The 10,327-nt window shown below is 38.5% G+C and overlaps 1 protein-coding gene across 3 annotated transcripts in view; it reads right to left on the reverse strand.

The window, feature by feature from the left end:
- LOC134665025 (nitric oxide synthase-like protein) overlaps window positions 1-10,327 on the reverse strand; it is a 57,725-nt gene that overhangs the window by 47,015 nt on the left and 383 nt on the right. The window contains exon 1 of one of the 3 annotated variants that reach the window (XM_063521797.1): window positions 10,291-10,305. The exons of the other annotated variants lie outside the window; for them this stretch is intronic. The gene's annotated coding sequence lies outside the window, so the exon portion shown is untranslated. Of the gene's footprint in view, window positions 1-10,290; window positions 10,306-10,327 lie in introns of those variants that run through there. 3 annotated transcript variants of the gene reach the window in all.

The following is a 10,327-nucleotide window of genomic DNA, read 5'->3' on the forward strand; positions in this document are numbered from 1 at the left end:
CGAAGTTCTTACATTCGACTTGGATCACGCGGCTGGCTAGCGGCACGTCCCGGCATTTCGATGTTTTTAAGCTGAACTGTCAGAAGATAGTTTGATACTCAAGAACTTAAGTAAATTTGTTCTAATATCAATGAAATTGGGTAAATGTGTAGTTGAGGGCATTATATTTTAGTCATTAATTTTTGAGCAGGCTCGAACAAGAGGTTATTGAGCTAGAAGACCTTAAAATGCTAAAAAGCCATTTGTGAGGGGTCTTGCTATTCTGGTCATTTTAATTGCAAGAAAGTATGGTCGAGTTTGGTATCAAATGAAAGTACTCGGTTTGTTACACATTTATAACATTGTTTTTTTTTTAAATTTTTTATTTTTTTCAAAAATGATGACAATTTTGGATTCCACAATGGCGGCCATGCACTGTGTCATAAAAGTCGTCATGGGTGTCGTTTTATAGGTTTTTGGGGGCGCAGATTTCGAAAATGATGACCATTTTGGAATCCAAGATGGCGGCCATGCACTATGTCATAAAAGTCGTCATGGATGTCGTTTTATAGGTTTTAGGGGGCGCAGATTTCGAAAATGATGACCATTTTGGATTCCAAAGTGGCGGCCATGCACTGTGTCATAAAAGTCGTCATGGATGTCATTTTAAAGGTTTTGGGCGGCGCAGATTTTGAAAATGATGACCATTTTGGATTCCAAAATGGCGGCCATGCACTGTCATAAAAGTCGTCATGGGTGTCGTTTTATAGATTTTAAGGGGCGCAGATTTCGAAAATGATGACCAGTTTGGATTTCAAAATGGCGGCCATGCACTATGTCATAAAAGTTGTCATGGGTGTCGTTTTATAGGTTTTAGGGGGCGCAGATTTCGAAAATGTTGACCATTTTGGATTCTAAAATGGCGGCCATGCACTATGTCATAAAAGTCGTCATGGGTGTCGTTTTATAGGTTTAGGGGGTGCAGATTTCGAAAATAATGACCATTTTGAATTCCAAAATGGCGGCCATGCACTATGTCATAAAAGTCGTGATGGATGTCGTTTTATAGGTTTTAGGGGGCGCAGATTTCGAAAATGATGAACATTTTGGAATCCAAAATAGTGGCCATGCAGTATGTCTTAAAAGTCGTCATGGATGTCGTTTTATTGGTCATGGTCATCATTTTCGAAATCTGCACACCTGTGTTACAAATAAGGTATCCTAGTGTCAACAACATCTATATCTATTATCGACATGTACTTTTGATAATAGTAGTACGAAATGTAATCTGAAAGGAATCAAGTAATATATTCCTGTAATGAGGAATCGACATTGATTCCAATTACTAGTAATTGTACATAATATTCGAAGTATTGATTCCTGATTCCTCAAATGGAATTGTAGGTACTTAAGGGGCCCACCAAAAAGCCAAAAAGGCGCTGGTGGCCTAGCGGTAAGAGCGTGCGACTTGCAATCCGGAGGTCGCGGGTTCAAACCCCGGCTCGTACCAATGAGTTTTTCGGAACTTATGTACGAAATATCATTTGATATTTACCAGTCGCTTTTCGGTGAAGGAAAACATCGTGAGGAAACCTGCGTACATCTGCGAAGAAATTCAAAGGTGTATGTGAAGTCCCCAATCCGCATTGGGCTAGCGTGGGGACTATAGCCCAAGCCCTCTCGCGCTCGAGAGGAGGCCTGTGCCCAGCAGTGGGACGTATATAGGCTGAGATGATGATGATGATGAAGGGGCCCACTGATTAACAGTCCGCCGGACGGTATCGGTCTGTCAGTTAGAACAAACTTTTGACAGTTCCGAACAACTGACATAACAGGCCGATACCGTCCGGCGGACTGTTAATCAGTGCCCTTTAGTAATTCGGTGTTGTTAGATTACAAAGTAATCTGGGAATCGGTAATCAGATTACAAAGTAATTTCAAGTAATCATGGAATCAGGAATCAATTACGAAATGCCCATCTCGAACTAAGTAGCACTGCATTCTATTGATCTTTTTGGCGAACCGCGAGTTCACAGTTCGGGGCGAACTACTAGTTTATCTAATATTCGGTTAACTTGATATATTTAGTGTTTTCTAATGGAAGTCATATCCTATGTACTCGTTCTGAGTTACCTACATAAATAAAATTCATATATAAATATATTAGTGGAAAGTTATTATGGTACACAATTAAGAATATTTATACACTTATTAGTCTGTTGTGCCTTAGTTATGCTTTGACTTGTCATTTAAGAAGCGGATTTACAAATAAACTATATTATGTGATGTAATTAAAGCAGTGTCAGCGTAAATAACCAACTTTGAAGGTTCCCGCGATTGATAGCGGGAGTTTCTAGCCCGAAATAGGAATGTTAATCGACGAAACATTTTAAACTAACGTGGTAAAGAAGTGGGAAGAGTTGAAGTAAATGTGGTTCAACTCTTCCCACTTATGCTTAATCTACACGAAGGGTGACTGTTATCAAAATAAACCTCAACCATCAATGTTTGCACCAAATGTTTTGCACCAAGTGATTCCAATTCTTTCAACCCTGAATAGGGACAGGCCGGTTCAAGTAACGAGATTGTTTTTTTTTTCATGCTTTGCACGCACGCGGAAATTAGGGAATGTCGCTTCTGAGTTTGAACGTCCTGCTCACGGTGTGATGATTTGACGATTAATAAGATTAATGATTTAATTTTTTTTCATATAATATAAATTTTATTTAATTCCGATGTTTGTGTCAAGAATTACGTAAAATGGTCAATTATCAAATACCTACGCTTAATTACCAATTTTTCTTGCTCAGAATAGTAGTTGTACCTACCTACTTAAAAGGTCGAAGAAAAGTTTCTTGGTGTAAATTTTAACTTTATTATATGTGATTTCATTTTTGGGTTAGGTATATTTCGTAAAAAGCTTTGTTTTGTATTGTGTAAGTTAGGTTTAATCTTCAAATCATCTATCTCACTTATGAATGTCTTTTTAATTTCATTGTTTTTACCTTAAATTCCGACGGTTATATCGTTTGTGTATAGTCGCACCAAACAAAGTCTGCAGCGGATTTGATAACCCACGCAGTGTAAGTATTATGTATACGTCATAATTTCATAGAAGTTTGACGTTTAAAATGACACTTGCACTGCGTGGGGTATCAAAATCGCTGCAGACTTTTTACGGTCTGACTACAGTTAAATAAATGTCATTTTTAATTTAAAAACTTTTACTCCTAAAGCTGATAATTATAAGGATGCCTAATCGTTTGTCATGAATCTATTAAAATGATGGTCGTTTACTACTTGCGATAAATCGTTCTAGCTCGGAGAAGTGGCTAATAGTGAGTAAATATTTGATCGCCGCAGAGCTCATCACGTCAAGTGCGCGTCGGTTAAATTAACTACGATTTTATTACGGCTCGACGGTTTTGGGGGCCTATTCTGGGTTTTGTAACAAATTAAAATGTTTTTTTACTAAACAATTGATTAAGTACAAAATGAGATTAAAATTAACCTAAAACTACCTACAAAACTATTAGAACTAATATCTATAAAATGTTTATCACCCAAGCTAGGTTAGATCACCCAAGTAAATCATTATCCCTGCGGAAGGGTTATGGGAGGCTATCCCCTCCCCCCTTCCCCTTTTGGATCGCTATGCTGATCCTTTGCTCAAGAACCGTACCATCTCTGCGGTCCCCAGCGACGTCAATGATTTTTGGGAGCTGCCTAATTGCCTAATTACTTATAATACGTAAGCTTTATGTACCAAAATTTATTACTAGGTTTTTATGTCCCACTGCTTGGCAAATAAGCATTTTAAATCAACATGATTCACCAAAAACGTACATAAGAAATATCTGCAAAGATAAAACCTATTTGTCACGTAAAAAACTTCTTTATAGCATATAAAGCGTCCGCGACAGAGAAAGCAAACTTGTTTGCTTCTCTGTTTGCGAGCAATTCACGTCTAGACGCAGGCTCAAAACTTCCACCTACGCTACCTCAATGCAGTTCCTCTATGCAGAGAATTGCTATTCATCAAAAAGAGGTACGCCGAGCTCTGCAGAATCTTGACGTGAATAAGGCCAGTGGACCAGACGGTATACCTGCACGTGTACTAAAGCAGTGTGCGCCTGAGTTGTCTTCTGTACTGACACGCCTGTACCGCCTCTCTCTCCAAACAAGAATGGTGCCGAAATCCTGGAGGCTTGCAAACGTGCAGCCAGTACCCAAGAAGGGTAGTCGTGCTGATCCCTGCAATTACCGACCAATCGCCATTACCTCCATGCTCTGTAAAGTCATGGAAAGGGTACTTAACGGCAAGCTGCTGGCATACCTCGAAGCAAATGATCTGCTCAGTGACCGTCAATATGGCTTTCGCCGAGGTCGGTCTACTGGGGATCTTTTAGCGTATGTCACGCACTGCTGCGGCGAGGCCATCGAGAGGAACGGTGAAGCGCTTGCTGTTTCACTGGACATCTCGAAGGCCTTTGACAGGGTTTGGCACGCAAGTCTCCTTAGCAAGCTTCCTGCATACGGCATCCCTGCTGACTTTTGTAGCTGGCTATCTGATTTCTTGAGTGAACGGTCGATCAGAGTAGTTATTGATGGCTGCTCTTCAGACCTCATGGCCATTGACGCCGGTGTTCCTCAGGGGTCTGTTCTCTCCGCAACCCTTTTCCTGCTCCACATTAACGACATGCTGCAACCCAGCATTGTAGGTTATGCAGATGACAGTACGGTTGTTGAGAGATATTTGGCTGGTGCAGGGGACAGCAGGGAGGATATACGTTCATAGAGAGAGGCCATGGTTGAGCGAATGAACTTGACCCTTAGTCTCGTTTCCCAGTGGGGTGATGACAATCTGGTCACGTTCAATGCCTCCAAAACGCAGACGTGTCTATTTTCCGCAAAACGGAGTCCATTCGACCTGACTCCTTCTTTCCGGGGTGCATCTGTACCTATTGCCGACAGCCTGGAACTCCTCGGCATGGAGCTGAGTTCAGTCCTCAGCTTCGGCAGCTTCATTGAGTCTAAAGCACAAACTGCGGCCAGAAAGCTGGGCGCCCTAAATAAGGTGAAGCGATACTTCACACCTGGACAGCTTCTAACACTTTACAAAGCTCAAGTCCGGTCGTGTATGGAGTATTGCAGCCACCTGTGGGATGGCTCAGCTAAATACCAACTCGCCGCTTTGGACTCAGTGGAGCGCAGAGCCAGGAGGATGATTGGCGACAAGAAGCTAACGGCTAAGCTTCAGTCTTTGGCCCATCGGCGGAAAGTCGCCAGCCTGTCGGTATTCTACAGGTTGCACTTCGGGGAGTGTGCCCAAGAGCTACACGAGCTTATTCCACCGTCCCCATTCTACCATTGGACTTTTAGACGCACGGCCGGTTTCCATCCTTACTTGGTAGATATTCCACCAATTCGCACGAAGCGCTTTGCTTCTACTTTCCTTATGCGCACTGCCAAGGAATGGAATTCCTTGCCGGCGTCTATATTTCCGTGTTCTTATAACCCGGCAACCTTCAAATCAAGAGTGAACAGGCACCTTCTGGGCGAGCTCGCTCCATCGTAGGCCACGTCTACGCCTCGGCTAGTCTGTGGCCATGAGTAAGCCCATTCATAATAAAAAAAATAAAAAATAAATAAACAATCAAGTTATGATAAGAAGTTTACACACACAAACCTCCGTTTTCATTTAATCACTCTTATTTGCGCACCGAAATAGGCCCTACAAAATCCATCAAATCGATCCGAGTAGCAGCAATCATGAGCGGTTATTACAAATCGCTCGCTATCATGTCAACGACTTTACACTAAGCCCTGGAATGCTCATTTAAGCTTTTAACCACAGCCGACTGAGTGAATGGAAGTGAATGAATGAATTGATATTGTTGAAAGCCAGTCGGGATGCTAATTTGGAAAATATAAAGTTTTAATAGGTACTTTTAGACGAGATTTTACCAAAATTTTATTTACATAAGTAAAATTCTCGGAGATATTAATAGCGATTAATAAAAATAGTGTTAGTACTTACTATTACTAATATTATTTTTAATAATTTTACTATATTTTTTTTTAGTATTTACTATTACTACTATTCTCTTTATTTATTTTTCTTCTTAAGTTAGGTTAATTATAATATGAATATAAAAGTAAAATATAAAAACACTTACAAAACAATAAAAAAAATTATACTGTGTATTAGGTATATGTGTTTATTTAATAATTACTACTATTATTTTTATTTATCGCTATTAACTATTTTACTACTATTTAGTAGTCATAGCATTGTAGAAGATGTTTATTAACATGAATTTATGAAAATCAATATCTGCTGCGGTCACACATTTAATGCAATGTTATAGGAACGTTCAATCTATAGTTGTCATCTTCCTAGACAACAAATAGATTGAGGTTTATTGTCACAGGTTTACATTGGATTGATTCTCGCCTTTGACATTATATCCTCGTAAGTCCCCGCGTACTTGTGCAAGTACAAATTAAATTCGAGTTATGAACTCTTACAGTAATAAAAGAAAGTTCCAATTTCAAAAGCGCAAAATTGGCTTGGGTCTTACGAGGCTATAGATCAGCGGTCGGCAACAGGCGGCCCGCGAGCCCCCCTGGCTATTTTGTATGTAATATTGACAAACGACAATGTCTGATAAAGTCACAAATATTAACAAAGTGCGGCCCGCTTCAACTTCGTTAACTACTATGTGGCTCTTGGCTGCTAACAGGCTGCTGGCGACTGCTGCTATAGATTATTTTAAATACATTTTCGATTGAATCTTCACATTGCTACTTTTAGCTGTGCCCGTATACTAGAATTGCTACCTATTACACTAGACTACATTGTATTCTGGTGTTACACAAAAAAAAACTCGTGTTAGATCCGGGTGGAAACTGCGGTAACATCATAGTTTATTTTGTCACGAAATAATATTGTTACTCGCAGGCAAGCTGCTAATTACGCTCTGTTTACAGGGTTCCCTTGAAAATACAGCAAGGGAAAAGGATGTCCTATTAAATAAACACATATACCTACACAGTATACATACTTTACACTGGTTTCATTGTCATCAAAATTTGGAAATAAAATATTATAAAAAAAAATAAAGCCCATTAAAATAGATTTAAAACATAAATTATATTCCCTGACAAAAAAAGAGTAGAAAGTAAAAACTGGCAATACTGCAATGTCGTCCCTTTCAAATAAATCTATTTAAGAAAACGGGACGACACTACAGTATAATCCTTGCCACTTTTTAATTTCTAGATACTCTTTTTTTGCCAGATATATTGCCACTAAATATTGTTTCATTTTAAGCCTCACGTTCGAAACCATAAAGCTAATGGATAATGCTTAAACCGTCAAAAAGTTTTTTTAATACATTAGGCTACTATTTACTTATTGAGACTAAAATGAAGTTTGAAAAAAGAAAGAAATACATGTTTGGTTATCGTAGCCCATCTAGATTTCCTAGAAACATTTAACTTCCTGAACAATAGTTTTGTAATTTACTGCCTAAATTGTTTCTTGTCCGTTTGAACTTGAACACTTCATAAAGTAAATCAAGGTTGATTGACGAGTAAAGCCGTTTAATTTCAATATTTGAAACGTTTTGTTATAATAACTATAGAGGTTTAATTTTGTTAAACAAACATCTACTGCTCGATTAGACAAACAAAGACAACAAACAGCCTTGATTTAATTACATTTTGAAGTAATACTCGAAAATCATACATTTTATTGAATTCCTCTACCTTTACTGCTTATTGTTACGCTATTTTTTTTAAATACCTTTTATATACGGATATCCTCTATGTGAAAACAAATACGAGTTTTTTTAATATACATAATTTCGTTACCTAGGCTTTATGAACCGTTTATGCTAGCTGGTAGTTATTCGCATACGATCTAGAACGCAAAATGACTAAAGTGTAATATTTTGCCTATAACACTTTTAGTCTACATCGCGAACGGTCCAGAACGCAGAATGTCTACATCATTTTCGTCGTTTTATCTTTACGTTAGCGATGTCGACGGAGTCCCGCGATAGCGAGCTATTCTGTGATGTGTGACCTTCGGCCATTTGAAGATGACTAACGAACCTAACCTACCCTACTGATATAAAAAAGTGGTCATTTTGCGTTCTAGACCGTTCGCGATGTAGACTAAAAGGAATATAGGCAAAATATTGCACTAGTCATTTTGCGTTCTAGACCGTCCGCGACTATACCCTAGGTGGTATACAAATTTACAAATATGTATAATATGTTATAAAGTACTAAAATTATAATTTTAGAGAGTGTACGAACATAAATATAGTGGACGAAAAAAGATCCCGCCAATACATTTTCCTGAGACATTTTCCTAAGGTCCTTCCGTAAACCAGCGGTACCCAAACACGAACTACTGGTTAATTGCTCATATTTTTTTCCCCATTGCAGTGCGAAATGGGAGTTTTCTCATTACAGTCGGCAAATTCATTTAGTTGCTTTGCTCTCGCCACTTAGGGGCCACTAACCAAGAACAAGGTAAATTGATTTGAGTGTTCTACTTTAGCATGGCTGGCTTCTTTTTTTTCTCAAAGCTGAAATTAGTTTTTAAATTGCTGGTTTTTATGCAACGTGAAACTTTGTAGCAAATACTTAAGGAAATTATAATTTTCTTGAATTTAGTTAAATTTCTATAAATATATTTTTCAAGTCTAATAAAAAAAGAAATTAAGTCCGCATCCGCACCATACGGGATTTAATCCAGTGCTCTGCTTGTTTCCTTCTTTTCCATCAAATGGTAAAATGCAGTATGTACTAAAATTGTCCCGTGCTCCGAATCTCTACGCGCGTCCCATAACAGGCATCCACTCAGTGTAGCTACAGTCAGTCGCCATCATATACATCGGAACAGCCGAGGTGCTCAAAAACATCTGAACACACACTCTAACGCCTTGACTATAGAGGCGTGTTCAGATATTTGTGACTGCCTTGGCCGCTCCGATATATCTGATGGCGACTGTACTAGGGATCGGATACCGGTATTTTTTGTATGGGAGCGAAAACGGTATTTTTTCGTTCTTTGTTAATTATTTCATTTCTTATCATTGAAGTATTAACTACGAAGTCGTTACCAGAATACACAACTGAGTCCTACATTTTGAGTATAAAATAATTCGAAAGATACGGTTATTTTGATGTTTTTGTAATAAACCGGTTCCGGTACCCCTTAAATATCATTTAAAAAATGCCATAAGAGCTCCCCGTGTTGTTTTCGGCTTCGCTTACTTCTCCCTAATATCCCGGACACTCGTATACTTGTACCTTTATTTCTTGAAAGGACATACAATAACAAATGAATAAGTAAGTAATCGTTGTTATTAGTGTATATTCCTTATTATTTTATACTAATAAGGATAATAGGAGGATGCAATTAACTAACTGCATTAAGGATATTCTGGCATATGCCTGCATCTTGACATTGGAGTAAATGAATCGTTATATATAATAATAATATTTTGCGTGCATTTTCCTCCATTTGCATTTATGCAAGTACATATTTGTTATTGTTATTACAGAAAAGTATTTAGATTTTAATATGTTTTATTAAATATTTGATTCTGTAATGTAGTTACCTACACAAAATTGAAGAATGATTTTATTGAAATTGGTGTTAGGCACGCTAGTAATCAATGTCATTAAATATATAGGAGCGGTTAGCGATTGTATAAATAAACAAAATTATTATTAGTCATTGCAGAAGCGCTGGTGGCCTAGCGGTAAGAGCGTGCGACTTGCAATCTGGAGGTCGCGGGTTCAAACCCCGGCTCGTACCAATGAGTTTTTCGGAACTTATGTACGAAATATCATTTAATATTTGCCAGTCGCTTTTCGGTGAAGGAAAACATCGTGAGGAAACCGGACTAATCCCAATAAAGCCTAGTTTACCCTCTGGGTTGGAAGGTCAGATGGCAGTCGCTTTCGTAAAACTAGTGCCTACGTCAAATCATGGGATTAGTTGTCAAGCGGACCCCAGGCTCCCATGAGCCGTGGCAGAATGCCGGGATAACGCGAGGAACAAGATTATTAGTCATTGCATATAACTTCATATTTACTAACAGTTCATGTTTTTTAAAGCATTTCATTCGTTTCTGTACAGATAAACGTGTTTAGCCCACTACATAAATACCTTACTCTATTCTGCTAACAATCTTTTTCATGCGACTGTGCAAGTAGTGCAAATAGGTAGGTACATACCTGTGTGTGTGAGTATATTTATACATATACATGGTTAATATAAGGTACCTGCAGTTTAGGCCACTGTATTCTGCCTATGCATCGA

This window comes from Cydia fagiglandana, chromosome 6, assembly GCF_963556715.1.
Source record: "Cydia fagiglandana chromosome 6, ilCydFagi1.1, whole genome shotgun sequence".
Classification (NCBI taxonomy): domain Eukaryota; kingdom Metazoa; phylum Arthropoda; class Insecta; order Lepidoptera; family Tortricidae; genus Cydia; species Cydia fagiglandana.